We start from the raw sequence: 14948 nt of genomic DNA, 5'->3' as shown, positions 1-14948 counted from the left end.
CTTTGGTCCTGCTCTCCTGAACGCCAGACCTGCCCCTGCACGGTGCACAGCTCCACATCCTCCCTGGCCCCAGACCTCTCTCCAGATGCTCACTTTGGTGCTGCTTTTGCTCACTGAACATGGGTCTCGGGACGTCCCCGGCAACACACTCCTTTTTGCTACTCCCACCGAGCAGAGCCTGCTGTGGCCTTCGCGGGCAGCCCCTCTCCGCTGTCCTCACCTGGTCTGATCAACCCCATTCTGGGAAGCTGCTCTGTGGGGCCCAGCCTGGCCTGCCCTGGCTTGGTCCAGCCTTGGCACTGGCAGTGGGGGTTGGGGGGTGGTTCACAACCCACATCTTTTCTCAAGGGACAGCCTGTACCTGAGTCAGCCCACGCCAAAGAGGCGGCCTCCTCTTCCTTTTCTGGATTTGTGGTTTACTCGTTATTCCTCAAGCTTACCACGGTTGCCTTGGCAGCAACACACCCTGGGGCCTGCTGGGAAAATTCCACACTCCGATTTGGCACCTGCTCCTGGTGGCAGACAGGCCTGAGCTGCTGGGGAGGAACACAGGCATGATGAATTAGATATTGAACTGATCGGGGCAACAGTGGAGGCCCTTTCCATGGAAGTGGCCTGCAAAGCAGCCTTAGGGAAATGGCTTCTTTGCTTTCTTCTGTTAGCAATAAATCCCTGTGCCCCAGGATGGCCCCAGCTTGGCAAGTTGACACCCAGATGATTTCTGATGGCCTACGTGCCGACCGCAAGGCAAGCTCGAGCACTGCCAACTCAGCCCCCACAGAGAATCCCTTCTCTGGGGATGAGAGGTGCTGGTCCAAACCCCAGCGAGCTGGAATGTGTCCACCCCTACCCCTTGCAAGCAGCCACAGGGAGCAGCGGTCAGCCGAAGCAGAGGGGCAGAGGGGTGGCCCGCCTGTGCGGGAAATGTTAGTCTCCTCGCTGAAATCTGAGACCGTGAAGGGAAATTTGGCCACGGAAGAGCTGTGGTTCCAAAACTGATAAAAATGTTCCAGAATCTTGCTCTGTCATATGCTTGATTGCACCGGTCCTCAGGATGACAAATGAGCCTCCATCTTCACTGGAGCTGGGGGAAGGATCATAGACCGTTCTTTGACTTCTGTTTTATTCCGTCCATTCCAGATAGCTACTTCCCAAAGGAGGAGTGGAGAAGAAGAGACATAAATAACACCCCATGGACTGTCTCATTTGCTCTGGAAAATCCCCTAAAAGGTTAACGTTGCGTCTCATGCTTCTGGGCATGTGTGGGTCACATGCTGGGAGCTGAGAAGCAGCTCCAGACTCCTGCTGCGGTAATGCCCATCCAGGCAGATGGGGAAGGATCCCAGGCAGCACATATAAGCTTTGGTAAACCAGTGTTGACTTCGGGGCTTTGTCCCCGACTAGGAATCACATGAGGAGAGAATTCTCAATTTCCTTCCCTGGAGAAGGTTGGAGCAAGACAGGGAAGGGCAGGGCGATTATAATGCTTTCTAAATGTCAGGAAGCGAGAAAACCCCTCAGACAATGTGGAGATGGAAGTGACTGCCCCCAGAGGATGCCGGAAGCCTCCGGATTCCCAAGGGAAAGGGGCACCTCAATTCCTGCTTGGCACATGGCAAGTTTCCAGTGCAAAGTATCCTGACCAAGGCATTTTGTGGCAAGGAGAAAGGAGAGAAGGAAATAGATCAAATCCCACTGGAGACTGTCTTGTGGGAAAAAGCCAAATAGCTGAGTTACTCTATTTCCTTGTTGTCAGGAGCCTGAGCCTTGCACAGCTTCATAGGCAGTAAGATGCCAGAGGACCTGGCCAGAGTTGCTTTTCTGTTGGGGGAGAAAGTGGTTAGGTCCTGCTAGAAAGTGTGGGATTCCTCTGGTGAGGATGTCAGCAGAGAAGGTATAGCACGCATCCCAAAAGAGTCAGAGGTGTAGGATGCCTGTGGAAGTGAGGCGGGGAATGCAGCTGGAGCAGTTTGAAGGCAAATATGGCTGTAAATGCAGCTGCCCTAATGGAGAAACGGACCACAGCCTCTGAGGGCAAGAAAAACAAGAAGATGCAATGAGTCTGGCACTGGGATGGCCTGTGCTGTGAGAACCTACACCGCCCCCTTCCCCTGCCACCTCCCAGCGCCATTCGGTTCTCATGCACCAGCAGAGGCTCTTGGATCCATATGAAATCTGCTCCCACTGGTGCTGGAGGTGGGCTGTGCGCCCAGATGCCCTATGAATCACCTGCAGCAGGAGGAGATCATCACTCTCCCATCTGCTGTCCCTGCTCTCAGCCTCCTAATAGAGCTGGCAGCTGGGCCTGGGCCCGGGACCTCAGCCTTCTCCTGCCCTCCTGCCCCACCCACCGGAAGTGGCGGGCTTCCCATCGCTAACCTTGCTGCTCTCTGGCTGTGCAGGGTTGGACCACTGTAACTGCCCAAGGCCCCTGGCAAATGCGATTGTGTGTGAATGACGTTAGAATGGTTCTCTGGGAGTCAGGAAGTAAACAGTCTGTCTGGGGACTCCAGGAGCAGCCCCTCTGGGATCAGGAGCGCCACATCTGCAGTCCTGGGGCAGGTGGCGAGGATGCAGCCCAGGCATGGCCATCTGAATGAGCCTGTTTTTGTCCTTCTGTTTGTTGGTTTGCTTTAGGCCATTTGGGAGGGGCAGGCAGAGGCAAATTCCTGTTGTGCTTTTGCATCTATTAACATTCTTCAACCTGACCACATTTATTTAGGGAGGCAGGGACCTCCAGGGGGTCTTCTGGCCTGGTCTCCCGCTTCAGGGAGGGCTATGCCATGAAATCAAGATAGAAGAGGAATGATTTTTAGTGGCAAAAATTTGTCCTCCTCCCACCTCCAACATCTGCCAGATGCCCTGAAAATTTCGCAGATGAAAGTTTCTCTCCTACCAATAATATGTACTCAAACTAAATACAATTTACAGTGAAGGCTTGAATTGATTTCTTAAAAAAAAAAGTTATTGATTGCTTAGTATATACCAGTCACCAATGAAACTGAGGCTTAGAGAGATTTATTAAGTTCCCTGTAGACGTAGCTAACACAAAGGAGGATCAGGGTTGGAACCCACATCTTCTCAACTCCCAGTCCAGTGCTCTTACCAAAACACCATAAGGAAGGGAAGGAAATAAAAGTCTCATCTTGAACATCTTAATTATGGAATTTCTTTTAAATAATATCGTTTCAAAGAAATGTATTTCTGACTTTGCAAAAAAATATCTTTGCCAGTAAAATTCACGAAAGAGATGCAGCGTATGTAATCAGTGCTCCTAAAACTTAAGCAAGCAACAGCTTCACAAACAAGGGGAGCCTGGTCCTTCTGGTACTGTGCTTAGTTAAATCCTTTCTCCTGGCCCGTGGAATCTTAATGAGTATGAAGTCAGATGAGTGGGATCCCACGTAAGGGAGCTCGCGGCCTCTCCTATGGGGAGGTAGGCTCACTCTGTGGCCACGTGATCCGCTGACACGCTTTCTTCCAGAGTCAGGAAGCACTTGCAATTTCCCTGGCTGCAGCTTTTGAGAGATGAGATCAATGGCTCTTTCCCGACTGGTCCTTCTCAGCACGCCTCCTGCCTCAGAGCTGGCAAATGTGGGGAAGGAGGGCTGGTACTCCCCCGTCCCTCACCCGTGACTGTCACAGCTAATGTGGCCCGGCTCTCCTTCCCACTGACCTTTGGGGCAACTCAGAACCCTTCTCAACACAGCACTCAAGACAGCAGCTGTCTACAGAGAGAAGTGACACGTGAACTGACACCCAATGGCCGGCATGGGCTTCCCAGCACCTGTTGACTCAGAGCGGTACCGGAAGCTGCCACTGTTGTCTTCAGTTTGCTCTTTGCTCTCATTTGAGTGTGGGCGGGTCACACACTTACTGAGGGTACACTGAGATGTGTCGATGAAATGTCGTTTCATCCTGTTCAGGAGCTGCTTGCTGGACTACGGGGAAGGGTTCCGTACTTTAGACCAGTGCAGCTCAGACTTGCATGTGCATACGTACGAGTGAACCTTCTTGGGATCTGCTTAAAATTCAGATTCTGGTTCATGAAGTCTGGAGAGGGTCCTGAGTTCTACATTTCTAATGAACTCACAGCTGAAGCTCTTGATTTAGGGTCCACAATTTGAATAGTAAGAGTTTTAGACACTACAGTAAGCTTAGACTGGTGTTAAAATTGTTATGTCAATTTCTGGTGTACAGCACAGTGCTTCAGTCATATAGGAACGTACATATATTCTTTTTTCATAACCTTCACCATAGGTTACTATAAGATATTGAATATAGTTCCCTGTGCTATGCAGTATAAACTTGTTGTTTATCTATTTTATGTGTATTAGTTAGTATCTGCAAATCTAGAACTCCCAGTTTAGCCCTTCCCACCCCCTTCCCCTGCTGGTAATGGTAAGTTTGTTTTCTATGTCTGTGAGTCTGTTTCTGTTTTGTGAATAAGTCCATTTGTCTTTTTATTTTTATTTTTTTTAGATTCCACATATGAGTGATATCATACAGTATTTTTCTTTCTCTTTCTGGCTTACTTCACTTAGAATGACAATCTCCAGGTCCATCCATGTTGCTGCAAATGACATTATTTTATTTATTTTTTATGGCTGAGTAGTATTCCATTGTATAAATATGCCACAACTTCTTTATCCAGTCATCTGTCAGTGGACATTTAGGTTGTTTCCATGTCTTGGGTATTGTAAGTAGTGCCGCTATGAACATTAGGCTGCAGGTGTCTTTTTGAATTAAGGTTCCCTCTGGATATTTGCCCAGAAGTGGGATTGCTGGGTCATAGGGTAAGTCTTAAATAGGGTCCCTGTATAACTCTTCAGTCTGTCTTATGTTAAATGCTTAGTCCTTCAGAGTTCTGCCTCCTCCCCTGGCTTCTCTCAGGGAGAGGGTCTGGGTATATGAGGGAGAGGTATGTCTTCAGTGACCTTATGGTGGGATGGGAAGATGGTATCTTAGGATCCACATGGAATCCTTTGGATCATCCCAGTCTCTATTATGAAGTGGCTGATCTCAGGACTCTGCAGATTGGTGACCACCAAGGTTTAACTAATCTCTTCTCTGGACCAGGTTGTGTTCAAGTTCTCAGAAACCAGTCTGATAAACTGGTCTTGTGAAGATATTGTGAATGGCAGAGACTTCCTGTGCTGGCTTGGAGAATCTATGAGCATCTAGAGAATTGTAAGCAAGCTAGCAGACTAAAGGTTGGGATGCAGGGTTTTCAATGCCTCTCAAATCACAGGTGGCTACTTAGGGATAAGACCACATGAAAATGCTCAATATCTCCAAGCCTTGGTTTCTTTTTTGGTAAATCATACCCATACCGTAGGGTTTCTGCCCGACACAAACTATACTTTGCAGTGTCTTCCCACAGCTGCAAGGAAGCATAGTGAATCTGTTTCTGGTTTCGCCTCAATTCAAGTGAAACTTGAATTCTTCTGAGGTAAGGGGACAGATGTTACCATCGAGCATGCCTGAGGATCCTAAATCTCGAATTTTGAGAGTTGCAGAGCTAGGGCGAAACTTGACGGTAAATGACTTTCTACTAAGGTATAGTCATCCACACATCCATCTGTGTGGCCAGAAACATTTGTTAAGCAATTGAATGTGACACGCCCAGAGCAATGCACTAGATGTGAGCCAACCTCTTGAGGTAACTGAAGGTGTGAAGTTCGAGGCCATAATTCAAAGACACAAATTCCCAGTTGCCTTAATTTAAAAAAGGAATGGAGCGTAATTTCATTCCCACATAAGACCTGCTTCAAAACGGTCTTGACTTCAGTCTTACAGAAAGCCACTCTAAGTAACACTCTGAAGAGTCCCTGACATTTTCTCTGGATGCTGCAAACCAGAGGCTCTGAGAATGCTCCACAGATTGCTGATGAGAGCGCCCCATTTACTTGCAAATTCACTTGACTATCAAAAGTGAAGTGAGGACAGGAGCCAAAGTCTTGTAAATAGAAAGGGGTCATTATTGCATGGATGGAACCCAGTGGCTCAAACCTTTCTACCAAACTAATGAATTCTCCCTGATCCGTTTCTAGCTTGTTTCACATTTTGGAAAGAAGGAGCAGACAGATTGGATGACTTGCCCAAGGCCACAGAATGTGCCACCACTGGGGTTTGGAATAAGACATATCGTTCCTGGCTCTCAGGACCTTCCCCTGACAGCCCTACCTCTTTCTGGCTTCAGGGATACTGGGGTTGCTATGAAGACAAAAAAAAAAAAAAAAAAAAAAACCAACAACCAAAAAACGAATTTGAAAGAGTCATGCAGCTGAATTATTTTTATAGCCCTATTGTATGTGACATCTGCCCCTTGTGAATTTGCTCAGAGATGAAGAAAGCTAAGGATTTCATTATTCAGACAGCAAAGAAGGCCTGGTCGCCAGTCCTGGAATTGGCGGGAGGGGTGCCAGTCCTCAAGTCTTTGAAAAGGGAATGCTGAGGGGCCTCGCCTGCAGCCCTGTCTTGGCTTGAGCCAACCGGGTCGAAGGCAGGCGACTTAGCCCTCTGTTCCAGAGCAGGAAATTAACTCGTGGTGTCAACAGTCCCAGTATTAGAGGTGTGGGCGACACACTGTGAACGAGCAAGTGTGCCTCACCCCTGGTACCCCTGCCTCTCCCAAAATGCCGACCCAGATCAAAATGAAAATGAGTTGTCTTGCCAGCATCTTCATAACCCACTCAAACGGGAAGGCAGTCCGAAGCCTCACATCCCTCAGCTGGCTGTTGCTGTCTCCCCGCCCTTGGGATCCAAGGCGCCTGGGTGGATTCTGTCCCAGTCGATACTTGGCTGGATCCGGGACGGAAGGACTGTCCCGCAGATGCCACGCTGCTCTTCATCCCGCTGCGTGTCGCTCAGGGTTTGGAGCTCCCACTGTGAGCCCAGCCTGAGGGATGGCCGCTCCCCGGCACCTCGGTGAACCATGCTGGACATCCCAGTGCCTGTCAAGTGCCCACTGGCCCCTGTGCATCCGGCCTGTGACTCCCCTGGCTGATGTCAGCCTCTGCAGCTGCATGGCTTCCCTTCACCCACGCCTTCATCTCAGCATTCTCCTCCTCCCCATCAGTATAAGCTTTGGCAAGTTTAGAACGGTGCCCACTCCCACTGCGGCAAGGTGGGCATGGAGCGAGGGGTGGGACTGAGCGGCAGGAACTGTAAGAGGAGGCCAGGGGTGGGCAGAGTGTGTTGAATAGGTTCCCCTCCCAGGGCTGCAGAGCAGCTGCCTGGAGAAATGGCCTTGGTTCCCCGGCAAACATAACATGCACAGAATCGCCCTTAGATCTGGCACCCAGGCCCCTGCCCTGTGCCCTGGGCTCCAGAGGTCCCTGCTCTGCCGCTTACCTGGCTGAGTAAGAGCCCATAGGTCTGAGGGGACACGCTCAGCCCGCACACACACTGTCCCTTCTGACCACTCTCCAGGGCCCCGGAATTTCTTCCAACAGCCTAGGCCCATCTTCAGGACCTGCCGGTGAGGGGGAGGGGGGGCTGCTTTCCCCCGGGTTCATCTCTGCCTAGTGGGCGATGGGTGCCGTGTGTGGAGGTGGGTGATGGAGGGTGGGGGCTGTACACGAGTGGGCTGGGGTCTGCACACAGGTGCCTGAGGCCCCTCCCGATGCGGCTCTCGTCCCTCTGTGTGTCTTCCTGCCCCGGGACCTGTGCAGGCCAGGGTGTAAGAAACCGCCAAATATTCCCTTCTGGAATAATTTTCTACTCCCCGTGTGCTAGGTCGGCTCGTTAGTCTTCGTGGGTTCTACCAGCTGCATGCTAATGGCATCTTAATTTATATTTTTCCTCTGCTGAACTCTAGAATATCTGCTCGATACGTCAGATGACTCAAACTTAACGTGGTTAAAGCAGATTTCTCTACTTCTTTCCCCGGATTATTGTGCTCCCGTATCCAGTCTTTTTCATCTTGGTAAATGGTGTCACTGTTCCCCAAACTGCTCCAAGCTGGGAGCATCCTTATGGGACCTCTCACCACGTCCCCCACATCAGATCCATCAGCACATTCTGTTGGTTCGACCTCAGATCTCTTTCTTCTTTCCCTTTCTGCTGCCACCCCTTTGGCTCAAGCCACCGTCACCTCTTGTCTATTACTGAAGTAACTTCCTGACTGGTTTCTGTGCTCCCAGTCTTGTGACAAGAGCACTCTGCTGATCACACCTGTCCCACCTGACCCCTGTGTCAGGTGGAAAGGGCTTCTCACGCCCTGCGGATGTGGACCTTGCCTGCCCCTCCATCCTGGTCTCATGCGTCCCTCCTTCTCTTTCACTGTCCACTCAGGCTGGTCCCTCAGTCCCTGCAGCACCCTGGGCTCTCCCACACCGTGTGGGACCGGCAGCATCTCCTGAGGTCTCAGCTTAAACGTCACCTCCTCAGAGAGCTGTCGCTGAGCAATCCAGCTAAGGGCGGTGCCGATACCCCGCCCCCTTATTGATTCTTCTTCTCGGCCTCTTATTTGTTCCGGGCATATAACTTATTATATTGAAAACTATTATTTTAAGTGATATGTTTTCTAATCTGTCTATCCTGCTAGACTCTAAGCGCTTTAAAGGCAGGGCCATGTCTGTCTAGTTCATAATTCGGTCCCCTGTGACCCAGGCAGGGCAGGTACAGAGTCAGCGCTGAGGGGACATGTGTCGTACATATGGTGAAGGTGGGGCCAGGATGGGCGGGTGTGGCAGACCCGTAGTAAGGACAGTGTCTTCTAGGTCCCTCAGGGACTCAGGCCGAGTCATTTTTCCACACTCCAAAGGTCAACCGCTGATGGCTAAAGTTCCCTTTTCTCCTGATCACTCATGCTGGTTTCTAGATCCTCTGTACGTATTCTCAAGGGCCCCCTCTTAATCTGTTTCTATAGAAAGAGTTTAAGGCCCTGGCTAAAGCTTAAGCTGAGAAATTCCACTGGGCCTCAGCTATCGAGAAAAGTCGGTCCCCACCCCGAGAGTGACAGGTCACAGCTTTGCTCATGGGGCAGCCCCATCCTCAGAGAGCCTGGCGGGGCTGCTCGAGCATGGAGGTCACAGAAAGCTTCTGTGTTCAGGGTGGGTTTTCTTCGCTTTGTTGTCTTGTGTGCTCGGTGGCTTGCTCCTAACTGGCGGCCAATCACCACACTGCCAGATGATGTGAAAGATTTACCGGAATTTCGTTTTCAAATAAACCACAGGCTTGGATGAGCTAATGTTGTTCCACATAAAAAAGCCACAAAACTGGACAAATTAGGGTTGTTTCAAGAAAAGAAACTTGTCCAAGCCATCCGCTCTGCTCTTCTTGGAGGGTTCTGATAGCTGCCTTAAGACACGGGGGGCTGGGGTCATTCCCGTGTGAGGCCACCACACCAAAGGAGGGCTGAGTGGCACGCCCCGCCTTCTAAGGCTGACTCTGCAGAATAACTTGGCAGTGCCGTGGAGAATTGCATTCTCCCATGGAGCTGGATTGTTTCTGTCAAGTTCATCTCAGTTACACCAAGAGCTCAAGAATGGCGACGGCCTCCCCAGCCTGACGGCCATGGTTCACAGACCGGCTGTGAGCTTTCCTGGACAGCAGGGCACCTCGTGGCTGCTCAGCAGGGTCGTGCTCAGATGATTTCTACACCACATCTGCAGAGGGTGTCCCAGGTATCTCCCCCCACCCCACCAGCAGCAATGGCAAGACAGCCTGGTGGATGATGCTTCTAAAATCAGAAGCCTAGATTCCAACCCCAGAGGCACTGCTTACAGCAGTGGGGCCATGGGCAGCTTGCAAGCCTCTTCTGGACACTGTTTTCTGATCCTTTAGAGAACAATAATAATATTAAAACAACAGGGTCCTGTGAAGCATCAAATTGAGCTAAAAGTCCTCTGTGCCGTGCCTGACACTTAGTGAGAGCCCCCCCAAGTGTGGGAGCTGCATGGGGGGGTGATGATGATGTCGGTTATGTGGCCGCCCCCCCATCCTACTGCACTCAGCGCAAGTCTCAGAGGACATGCGTCATCTGCTTCCTGTGGTCAAAATACCTTGAAGGAGATCAAGCCAAGAAAGCAATCAATAGAACTCAACCGAAAGAGCCCTTCTTAAAGAATCTGGAAAATCGCCTTGTCTGTTAACCTCTCTTTTCTCGACCAGAACATCAGGTCCCTTATGACCTTCATGTTAAGTTAGAATTCTCCGAATCTGCCCCCTCTTGGAAATTTTATATCGTAAATATACGTAGAAATACTCTAAAGAGGTGTCTGTGATCTGGGGCTTGGGACTCCAGTATTTCATGACATGGGATAAGGAAATCTGGAGCTTGTTTGAGCAGGGATTGAGGTTCATGAACTTGATCATAACAATCAAAATAGCTACCATGTATTGAGTACTTTCCAAGCTAGAACACTTTATATCCTTTACTCTATTGAACCCTCACTATAAATTTACCATATTTTCCCATTTTATAGATGAAAAGGCTAAAGAACAATTGTACTGGTTTATAAAAGCCAGCCCTGCTTGACCATAAGGCTTGCTTGGGCCGCCCTACCTCGCTAACACGTTCTGGGGTGGAAGTCACTGGAGATGAACAGTGTAATCATGATAATAATGGTAACAATAATAGATACAAACCACTGTGTACAGAATAAACATCAGGACCCTATTGTGTAGCACAGGAAGTGGTATTCAATAACTCAGAATAACCTATAATGGAAAAGAATATGTATGTACAACTGAATCACTATGCTATACAGCACAAACTAACACATTGTAAATCAACTATGCATATTTAAAAACCAAAGAGGGGAGGGTATAGCCCAGTGGTAGAGTGCATGCCTAGCATGCATGAGGTCCTGAGTTCAATCCCCAGTACCTCCATTAAAAAAATAAAATAAACCTAATTAAACTACTACCTCCCCCCCAAATGCAGAGTAAACCATTTGAAATGCCTTGTAAGTGTTGCCTCAGACCCACCACCACCCTATGAGGGGCAGGCTCTGGTGGTCTCCATTTCACAGATGAGGGAACCCAGCAGATGAGCCAATGGCGCGTTAAAGCCACTAAGCTGGTGGTCGGTAGCAGAGCTGGGATGCAAACCCAGGCAGGTTGACCCTGACCTCTGGGCCACACGCCTTCTCACAGGCAAGGGCTCGCAGACTCCTGAAGCTTTGTGCGCTGAGAAAACATTCCCTGCTTCATTCATCAAGCAAGACACCCTGAAATTCTTGCGGGGCCCCAGCAGCGTGAGGTAGACCCACCGACTCTAAGAGAGCCCTGTATAAGCACACAGATTCGGGCTGTGACTTGCAACAAAGCCTGGGGCTTCTTGCTGGGCGTGCTGAAAGAACATCTCAGGGGATGGGGAGCGGGACTTCTGAGAAGTCATTTGCCGATGGGAAAAGTTCACAAAAGTTTGACTGGATTTCTTAGAAACATGAAGACAGACAAATAATTTCTGGCTCATTTTCCTACAGGGCTTAATTTTGTTTCCTCGGGGCTTTGTTTGATTTAATTCAGAATGTGATAAACAATAGAATAACTTAATTTCTTTTTTTTTTCTTTCTTTCTGGCTGAAACCAAAGCCTTTAACTTCTCCGTTGATATCCACAGGGCCCTCTTCCTACAGCTGAGCTTTGTTGCATTTCTTAGGGGTAAAATAAGGTTTGGAGAAGGCTCTGTCTTCCCCCTGACAGCACTGGACTCCGGCTGGGGTCTGGAAGAGGCTGCAATGCGCTTCAGATAGAAAAGTCCCTGTCAGGTCAGCCACAGGCCTAAATAAACAGTGACTCTCCTCACAGGGTGCCCAGCCGAGCTTCAAATGCCCCCCGAAGCCCCCTTTAGCAGCTCCCCGTGTGAGCCTGGGGGGCCCGCGTTTCAGGGCCCTCTGCGATGTTTTCCCTTCCAGGGCCAGCCCCGCCGGCCACTGACTCACCGCTTCTCTGCTTTTTACTAGAAGTTCCGGATGAAGCAATGCAAGGCAGAAATTCACTGTTGCTACTCCCTAAATCTGACCATGACTCATTATTCAGCAAACACCAAATGGTTCCACATCCTCCTCCCGGGAAGGAGGCATGGGCCCCATTACATAAGCAGCAGCCCACAGCTGCTCTTGGGTGATTGAAAGTGAAGCCCTTCTGACTGGAAGCCTGGCTGCGGGGGACGTGACTCTTTCCTCACCCCGCGATACCAATCTTTATGAGGGGAGACACCCTCTCCGGGAGAGGGCCCCCAAAGCCAGGGTGTGTGCTGCAGGGGTTTTGTTTTTTTGCACAGTAGGCCCTGATGTTTGGAATAGCCTGTATTTTCTGCCTCGTTAAAACCCGGCCCTTCCGCAGCGTCTCTGATCTTATCTCTGGACAAGCTGGAGCTGTGCTTTTGTGAGGCAGGATCTGCCCGGCACACGGAGCAGAGGAGGAATCGTGGCGAGGGGAGTGTGGGGTTTCCGTGCCCAGGGACCCACCCAAGAAGGACCACCCAAGAACCATCATCTTAGGGAGAGGATTCTCGAGGGCGGTTTGCGCGTAATAAACTCAGCACCTTGATCACAGGAAATTAATGAGTTGAATGGCGAAGCTCTGAGTGCGGGGGACAGTTGTTTTTCTGGTTCAGGGAGAGGAGAAGTGACTTTAAACTGCTCTTCGAAAGACACAGAGGGGTAAGGCGAGAGCTTCTCTGGGCTCAGGAATCCTGTCTTCCTTCCCAGCCTGCGTTACCAACGAATGACTTTTGAGGAGCGGTAGGAAGCAAAATCAATTCCGAACATCCATTTCTGGAACCTGCTTCACACAGGGAAGGCCTGCCTGCAAACACCACAGGACCCACCAGCCGATGAAGGGAAGGCTGTCTTTTGGATCCCCGAGGGGCTGGGGATGTGTGTATACCTGGCTTCTTGGGTGAGACCACAGTTCTGCTAAACTGGGCCTCGCTGTCTGCTTGCGCTGAGCTGGGAAGGGCCTGCAGGGGAGGAATGGTGGGTGAGGGAAGACAGCGGCCTGCAGCCTGGCAATGCTGCCGTCCTCGAGAGACATGTTCCAGGAAACATCCCCCGGCACAGAGAGAAGTGAGATTCTGGAGGAGACTGGCCCAAGGAGCTCAGAGAGGCCAGGAAAGCTGGAGCATTTGGAAAGAGACAGAGAGCGAATGGCACTGTGGGGTTATCTAAGTGTGGTGTGCGGCCACGAGTAGGGGGCTGCCTCCAGGTTCCTTGCCTTCCCGGAAGTCACAGATGTGGTGTGATAGGCTCAGCTGTGTGTCCCTCACCCCACCGCCCACCTCCAAAGTCACGCTGCAGTCCTAACCCCATCAGGATCACAGAATGTGACTATACTTTAGACGGGGCCTTTAAAGGGATAATAAAGTTAAACTGAAGTCGTAAGGCGGGCCCTACTCCAGTCTGACTGGTCTCCTTTAAGAAGAGAAGATCAGGGCACAGGCATGGGCAGAAGGGAGACCAGGTGAAGACACAGGAAGACATGGCCACTCTCAAGCCGAGGAGAAATGCCTTGAAGACGTTTACCCTGTCAACACCCTCACCTCGGACTTCCAGCCTCCAGAACAGCAAGATGCTGAATTCCGTGGTTCCAGCCCCCAGCCTGTGGAGCTTTACTGTGGCGGCCCTGGCGGGCTGACACACACGGTGACCCTGCAGTCCCCCTACGTTTGGACACCTGGGATTTTCTCTGCCGCTCCAAGCCTGTCCGTTTTACAGGAAGTTCTCGGAAGACAAGCTAAGGTAGGGGAGAGGACTTCCTCCCCTTCATTACAGTCCTGAGTATGAATGGAGCTGTGGAGATGGGGTTCCTGAGCAATTTGAGAAAAACTACAAAGGCTCATAAGCCCCAGTGCGGAGAAATGGAGGAGTCTCCCCCAGGAAGGAAGTGTGCTTCCTGGGCCTTCTTCTCTAGGATGTTCAGCACTGTCTGAACAGGGCGTGCTCAACCCAGGGGGCGTGCTCCACGGGCCCCACTTTGCACCCCCCTTTTCCCAGGGCCCGGCCAGGCCCTCAGCAGCCCCTTCTCAGTTAAGAAACTGCCCAAGGGATGGTTTATCCATATACCTTGAGTCTATCAGGGGAAACTCATCTTGGGCTTTGGCTGCGAGGGTCTTAGTGGACCACCAGGAAGGAAGCCTGCCTGACACTCGGTGTTAGCTGGTTGGCTGTTAGCTCTGCTGAAGCTTGGTTCTGTGTTCCCTCTCCTGGGAGGCAGAGGTCGGGCACCGACAGTAACAGGATAATATGTCGGAAGTATTAATGCCTGGGTCCTCCACCCTTACCACCACCGCCATCTCAGTGACGCCAGTTTAAGTCTTTTCTAGCCTTCCCTAAATCTGATATTTTAACTAAATAGTCTGGTTTTGCCTTCTTCCTTCCTTCCCTTATTCCTTTTTTAAAAAGGATTTTTTAAAAAAAAATTTTAATTAAATGCTTGTTGGCTCCCAGCAAAGCTAACCTCAACAGTTCGTGCCCCTGGAGCAGCCAGGAAAGGCTGCATTGTAGCTGCCTTTCGAAGCTGCACAGATCCCTTCCTCCTACCCGCCGCCTACGTGAGGATGAGGACAATAGGGCACTGTGGGCCAGCGTTCAGGACAGTCCTCAGAGCCACTTCCCCTAATGCGGCTCTTCCCGCAGGGCTGGCAGGTGTGGGTGGGGCCTGAGAGAAGCTTCAGGCCTCATCATTTTATCTCAGATCAGATTTAGAGAAGCATTAAGAGGAGGACCAGTGTCTCTGCATGGGCTGCCATTCAGAGATGAAGCTTATTTTTGAGGAAAAATTCAACCCCGAACCCACAGGTAATAGCTAAATCCTGCCAGAAATGCCTCATAGACTTGCAGCTTCCAGCACAGCCCTGAGAACGCAGCCGTCTCCCACGCACGGACGGCGGGCCTGGCCCTCTGCCGAGGACTTCAGTTGCAAAGCTGGAAACTCCCTGACTTAAAACAATGTCTGGGTGTTTTCTGCTTCACAGGAGCTCTGAAGGAGGGT

This window comes from Camelus dromedarius, chromosome 25, assembly GCF_036321535.1.
Source record: "Camelus dromedarius isolate mCamDro1 chromosome 25, mCamDro1.pat, whole genome shotgun sequence".
Taxonomy (NCBI): Eukaryota; Metazoa; Chordata; class Mammalia; order Artiodactyla; family Camelidae; genus Camelus; species Camelus dromedarius.
The sequence above is the reverse complement of the archived record's forward strand: the minus strand, read 5'-3'. Positions refer to the sequence as shown.